The sequence below is a fragment of the Aricia agestis genome, chromosome 17, assembly GCF_905147365.1.
Source record: "Aricia agestis chromosome 17, ilAriAges1.1, whole genome shotgun sequence".
Classification (NCBI taxonomy): Eukaryota; Metazoa; Arthropoda; class Insecta; order Lepidoptera; family Lycaenidae; genus Aricia; species Aricia agestis.
In genome coordinates this window covers 4603959-4611572 of record NC_056422.1, presented here as the reverse complement: position 1 = coordinate 4611572, position 7614 = coordinate 4603959, and positions in this window count along the sequence as shown.

The following is a 7614-nucleotide window of genomic DNA, read 5'->3' as shown; positions in this document are numbered from 1 at the left end:
ATATTGCCATAACCGCGCCACAGTATAGCAATATTAGTCCCTACAGTAACGAAACGCCTTTGATGTCGCACGATGCTGCATCGGTGGCGGCATCGCGCTGCCGCCACTGATGTAGGTACCGAGCAGAAATGCCAGGGTTGCCCCGGAACGGGAAATAAAATAAAAATAAAATACTCTGCTTGTAATGCAAATGTTATCATTTAATCTGTTTAATCAGCGTGTTATATTTACATATTATTATGTCGTACTGCCAGATATTTACGTGAAACTTTATTTTTAGATGATTTTAGTTCTCTATTTAAAAATTTAATTAACCCATCAAGCCCCATAAGCTCACCGGTAAGCGAGTCACAATAGAATAACATAGATTTCTAAGGATCCACGAATCACGATCGAAGAATTAAAATAATGAAGACGCATTCGAAATTTCGAATATATAAAATATCCAATAATTAATCACACGTCTCCGTTGCTCTGCGCAAGTACATTCGTTTTACTACTGTAGGGATATGTCATATTGCTATACTGTGACCGCGCATTACACTAAGTTAATATTTTAACACATTGTATAAAATTCTATCATTGAGAATCCGACATAGCGGATTTTTGAAATGTTGTATAGTTATCGAGTTATTAAAAAAAACTAACTTGATGACAGAAAAATCTGTAAATGTGTACCATATTAGTTTACTTCTAAAATCTGTGATTTTATAGATTTTTATAATGACAATAATTTTCTTGTCACTTTGTCCCGTAGTAGCGTAGTAAGAAAATGTTCAAGTGATACTATTGCTATTTAATTTTCACAGGCGTTTTATTTTTAGTTCATATTTTAAATCAAAGGAGTTGAGTTCCTTGAAGAATTTCGTTTATTGCTTTAAATATAAAACCACCTTTATTATCAAAAGTTTGGGATGCCTCAAATGAAAATGTTATAGAAACCTTTGTTGATAGCAGGGGTCACCAATTAATTTCGCTCGGGGTCCATTTTAAGAAATGAATTAATGACCTTCGCGGTCCACACATTTTACAAAAAGAAAACATTTATAATTCAAAAGTAATTACGGAAATTACAAACGTATAATTTATACTTTTTACTTTTTCATTGATTTTATCAATGAAAAAGTGTCAATTTTTGTTGCTAATAAATTATCTGTCTGAAGCTTGAAATGAAATATTGGTGCAAACCATTGACAATAAATCCTGGAGATGTTCATCAGTAAGTCGAGAGCGAAATTTATTTAAAAAAAAGTTCTTTTTCATAAATGCTCGTCCCGCACACAATAGGTCGGCGGATGCGGACCGCGGTCCGCCATTTGGTAGGGTCACCAATGTCACCATGATCCATAGTATAGATATTATCCATCTAATACTATAAAGTGTGTCTGTCTGTCTGTTACCTCTTCACGTCCAAACGTTGCGGGCGTCATTTAGTAGAATATAGATATTGTATTAAAACAAAAAAGTTAGTCTCAGTAAGTCAACAATTCAACCAAACAACAACCTCAACTTTTTTTTTTTTTTCGAAAGGGTCTAAGCTACTGGTCTGGTTAAGACCATGGTAGTTTAATCGTGGCTATAACTAGTCTGTTACTAGTTGGTTTGGAAATAAACAATGAGGGGGGCCTGGCCCCCTCCCCTAAAGTCACACGTGTGACATTCTAGTCGGGCAGGCCTCAACTTTACTAAACTCATATTAAAGGAACGTTTGTTCCAATAGGCTTACAGCCAAAACTTATTTCCTAATTAAACTTAGCTTATTACACAACCAAAACAACGTTAGGTTTACAAGTAAGGATGGGTTGCACCAGAGGCGTGGTTAAAGTTAAAGTTATGGTCAAAGTTATGGTAAAAGTTAAAGCTAACTTTAACCTTAACTCTTACCATATAATGTGACATTATGACAGCTGGTCCGACAAGGCTTTTAAATGAACGTGGGCGGAGGCGCTGCTGGTAAAGGAGAACTGTCAAAAATGGCGTTTTTGTATGATGACAGGCAGCGTTAGTTCTTTTTTTCGCCACGTGCATTAATGCCTTGTCGAGCTCTATGGTTATGGTTAATTAATATGGCGTTCATTTTTTATTTTAACCAGATTTGACATTTTACATTGTAGTTAAAATTAAAGTTATAGTTAAAGTTACAATTATACTTAAAGTAGGTTGGTGCAACCTACCCTTAGAGTTTAAAGGCGGATTAGTAGTAGGTATACTTACGGCCGTTCCCAATATTTGATCTATCTCTGGTTTTGCCCTACTAGAGATAGGAATAGCTCACATTAGACATTAGAGACATATATGTTATATGACAATGTTTGGCTACTGACTTCTTACTTTTGTTATGACCAGCGGGGCTAAAATGGTCACATTTAGCAATTCCTCTCAATTAATTCAGAAAATGAATTGTCAAAACTGTCAAACTGACAAATGTCAAATCAGTACAAAAATACAGAAATGAATTGCAAGCAAAATTATGATTCATATCATGATTCTTAAAAGCGACCATTTTAGCCCCGCAGATGACGCCCGCAACTCCGTTGTGCCAAAATTCGTTTATCTGTTTATCTCGTTGGAACCGGACATTTTGCCGGGATAAAAAGTATCCTTAGTCACTAGAGTTTGTCACCGACTACCGAGGCATCAGATTTAGCCCGGCCGCACATTGTCCGAATTCTGATCAGAAACAGTTGAATTTCGCCGGACCGCCCGCGCCACCCCACACACCATCCGAAATATCCTTCCGGCGAGTTCGAGCTCACTCGGCTCAGTACAAAATGTAAGAGACAGCGACGGAACTGTTTCTGATCAGAAATTTCGGACAATGTGCGGCCGGGCTTAATATTCATGTAGCTTTCAACTTGACAAAAGAACTGTATGTTGTCATAATGGACTCAAGATGAGGAAAAAAATGTCTTCATTCCCTATCTGATCAAATAATCATGTTCACATAATCCTCGCTTTGCTTCAGAAATCTTTAAAATAATTGACTTTTATTTTTGTTTTCCTCATTTTTTTTACAGTAACAGTTAATACATTGTGGTTTAAATCTTTCTGAGTTACGTAAAAGCTTTTAGATGATATCAAACATTAAACGTTTTTTTTTATATGTTAAATGCTAACAAAAGATTTTCAAAGCATGAGTGTTTTTTGATGGTAAAGCCATCTAATATTACAAACTTTCGCCTTTATAATATTAGTAGGAAGTTCGCCTTTATAATAGGACCGAAGAAACTCAGGAAAATGTGGGAAAAACGGGGGAAATAGTAGAAAGGGTTTATCTCACGAACTACTGGAGCAATTTTTATGGCAATATTTGGCACTGATATAGAGTAGATCATGTGAAGGGAGTATAACTATTTTTTATGGGAAAATGTACGGTTTCTGTATAATTCCTAAGTATCGCGGGCGAAGCCGCACGGGACATCTAGTAATATATGAAAGTGTATCTCCTGGTACCTTTTCACGCTTAAACCGCCGAACAGATTTTGATGAAATTGGGTACGAAGATATCTTACGACCCGGCCGTCCGAAAGGCCAAAAGATAGTTTTCATCTTGAAAAAGTACGGTTTACGGTTCCCGCGCAATAATCTAAATATAGCGCAACGCGACGGTGTTGCGGTTTTCTACTGCTAATCTATATTGTTACCGCGAATCGCGATACGTCGCATACCTCTTTTTAATAATCCCCATAAACCTGTGGTATGTTACTTTTCAATTGAACCAGTTTAGACAGGGCCTGCAAAACAGAGATTAATAAAACCTAAAAACTTACTAAGTACATCACCTATTTATGAATAAACTAGCCGTTGTCTGCGACTTCGTCTGCGTTAGCATAGTAGATCACATCCCAAGTATTATTTATTGTACAGAAATATTCAATGTACAGAATTGACTTTCCTACGATTTTATTATACAGGGTGTAACAAAAATAAGTGATAATACTTTAGGATGTGTACGTGTACCTTGTAGAGAGTTCACTGTGAAAGTAGCAGCGCTGGAAGACAAAAATTTTTTTTCACTTTTGTATGGGAAAACTCGTGACGCTCGGGCCCTTGCCCATACAAAAGTGAAAAAAATTTTTCGTAGTAGACTAGTACGAATTTTTGGAACTAACTTAATTTGAACAAATTTTCGTATTTTCACGTAACGTTGTAAGGGGAAAACCCTTTTTTCCAGTAAAAAGTAGCCTATGTCCTTTCTCAGGCTTTAGACTATCTGTATACAAAATTTCATTACAATCGGTTCGGTAGTTTTGGCGTGAAAGCGAGACAGACAGACAGACAGACAGACAGATAGAGATACTTACGCATTTATAATATTAGTATAGATGTAAATGTTCTGCGCAGCTTTCCTTGCGTAATTTAGGAATATCACGCAACCGTACATTTTTCCGCAAAAAAATAGCCTTTGTCCCTTTACGTGGTCTATTCTTCATGTTTGGCAAATAACATAAAAATTGCTCCAGTAGTTCTTAAGATAATATGCAATTTCAAATAATTTCCCTCCGTTTTTTCCACATTTTCCTCTATTTCTTTGCTTTTATTAGTCTTAGCGTGATAAAATATAGCCTATAACCTTCCTCGATAAATGGGCTATCTAACACTGAAAGAATTATTCAAATCGGACCAGTAGTTTCTGAGATTAGCGCGTTCAAATAAGCCCTTTCATATAATTTCCCCCGTTTTTTCAACATTTTCCTCTATTTATTCGCTCCTATTAGTCTTAGCGTAATAAAATATAGCCTATAGACTTTTTCAATAAATAGTCTATCTAACACTGAAAGAAATTTTTAAATCGGACCAGTAGTTTCTGAGATTAGCGCGTTCAAATAAGCCCTTTCATATAATTTCCCCCGTTTTTTACACATTTTCCTCTATTTATTAGCTCTTATTAGTTTGAGCGTAATAAAGTATAGCCTATAGCCTTCCTCGATCAATGGGCCATCCAACACTAAAAGAATTTTTCAAATCGGACCAGTAGTTCCTGAGATTAGCGCGTTCAAACAAACAAACAAACAAACTCTGCAGAATTATAATATTATAGTATAGATGAAATATAAATTTATATTGCACCACAAAACATGTATACACATAAGATACGCAGTACCTATCTATCTACTTTAAAATGTGCCAAAATACTAAAAATATTTTCAAACTAACTAGCTTTAATAAATATTTCAGTAAATAAAAATTGGAGCGTCTCAAATTACCTAAATACAGAGGAGCAGACAACTAAAATTGCGTTCCATCCATTAACTGTAATAACAAGTCTCTTTTTTTCATGTCGCTAAAGTAATTTTCCACTTAAATATCAAAAAGATTTCACTACGTAAACAAGGGTCTTAATAATATATTAAGTCACTTTAACAATATTATAATGATAAAAATATATTTTGTTTGAATTAAAATGTTTTCCTAACTACTGCATCGGTTTTGATAAAATTTGGCACAGAGGTGATCACGGGGATGGAGGCTGCTATTTATTGCAGCAAGACGTGGATACTGCATTATATCAAAAACTAGATGTCCCGCGCGGCTTCGCCCGCGTAAATTAGGAATTTCACAGAAACCGTACATTTTCGAATAAAAATAGCTATAAATACTCCTTTCACGTGGTCTACTCTATATTAGTGCCAAATATTGCCATAAAAATTGCTCCAGTAGTTCGTGAGATAAACCCTTTCTAATATTTTCCCCGTTTTTACCACATTTTCCTGAGTTTCTTCGGTCGTATTAGTCTTAGCCTATAGCCTTACTCGATAAATGAGATATCTAACACTGAAATAAGTTTTTAAATCGGACCTGTAGTTCCTGAGATTAGCGCATTCAAGCAAACATACTCTTCAGGTTTTATATAATATAAAGTATAGATTTTTTTTAATTATCGCTTGAGAAACTCGAGCCTCGATCTAAAAGACTATGAAAACGCTCATAATCATGGGACGATGCATGGTATAATTCTATGGTAGTGATGATGATGATGTAATTTGCATAGTAGCATATGCTTTCCGTTCTTAAAACAACGCCGAAACTCCCAAACTTGTATCTATAAAGAATCAGGAGTTCTCTCAGCACCTTCCGAACCACGGTATACCAGGTATACCTCGGTGCAAAATCTTACTTGTTTGTAGCATATGCTTAGAATACTTCTCACGAAACCGAAGTCACCACATGTTTCCCCATAAATTTTGAGGAGTTCCCTCGATTACTTATGGATCCTTCATCATCTCCACTTTTGTGAATATAATACTAAATTGGGATGATACCCTACATACCAAAAGAAAAATTTTGAAAATCGGTTAACAAACGGCGGAGTAATCGTTGAACATAAGAAAACGAACATAACACCTCCCCCATTTTGAAAGTCGGTTAAAATTGTAGCCTATGTGTTATTCTGATGTGTAAGCTATATTATTGTAAAGTTTCATTAAAATCTGTTCAGTAGTTTTTGCGTGAAAGAGTTACAAACATCCATACATCCACACATCCACACATCCAAACATCTATATACATCCATACATCCAAACAAACTTTCGCCTTTATAATATTAGTAGGATAATATTAATATCGCCTCCGTGGTCCAGTGATTAAGAGCGTGGCTCTTGCAGACTCGGAGGTCGTGGATTCGATTCCCGCGTTGGAAACATGTTATTTCCAAGTTTGATTAGGACAATGCAGGCTGATCATGCACCTGATTGTCTGACAAGTAAGATGATCCATGCGTCGGATGGGCATGTAAAAAGTCGGTCCTGCGCCTGATCTCTCGCCGGTCGTGTCGGTCTTCCGTCCCACTGGGAGTGGGTTATGAGAGTAAAGAAATAGAGAGTGCTCTTGTGTAATGCGCATACACTTGGGCACTATAAAATTACTCCTGCGTACCTAGCCTGGTTTTAATGAAACCAGCCACCGTCACCGAAACCATAGTAAAGGACGGGAGGTAAGACGACGGTAAGTTATCTTCATACAAAGGCACCGCGCGCGGCTTGTATGTGTGCAGTGTGCGCCATAGTATCAATGCATCGCCACGTACGGCACACAACAAAATCTCGGCGGTACCAGCCTAGTAAAACTGGGATTTCACGGAAACCGTACATTTTCCGCATAAAAAAATAACCCATATCCCTTCACGTGGTCTATAATTCATGTGTGCCAAATAACATAAAAAATGCTCCAGTAGTTTTCTTAAGCAATTTCAAATAATTTACCCCGTTTTTTTCCACATTTTCCTCTATTTCTTAGCTCCTATTAGTTTTAGCGTGATAAAATATAGCCTTCCTCGATAAATGGGCTATCTACAACTGAAATAATTTCTCAAATCGGACCACTAGTCCCTGATATTAGCGCGTTCAAACAAACAAACTCTTCCGCTTTATAATATTAAGTATTATAAAGCGGAAGATAATGGACTGTACGACAATCGGACTTGTGTAAGGATAATATTATGCTTAGGACGTTTGTGCACTACACGGAATTTTACCGTCCGGCGTTTATAACTTTTTAAATGTTTTCCATATCAAAACGTAAGAAATCGGGACGCCCGCGTCGCGCCGGAAGGTAAATTTCCGTGTAGTGCACAAACGGCCTTAGTCGTGAAACTTTTTTTAATTTAGGGGCTCA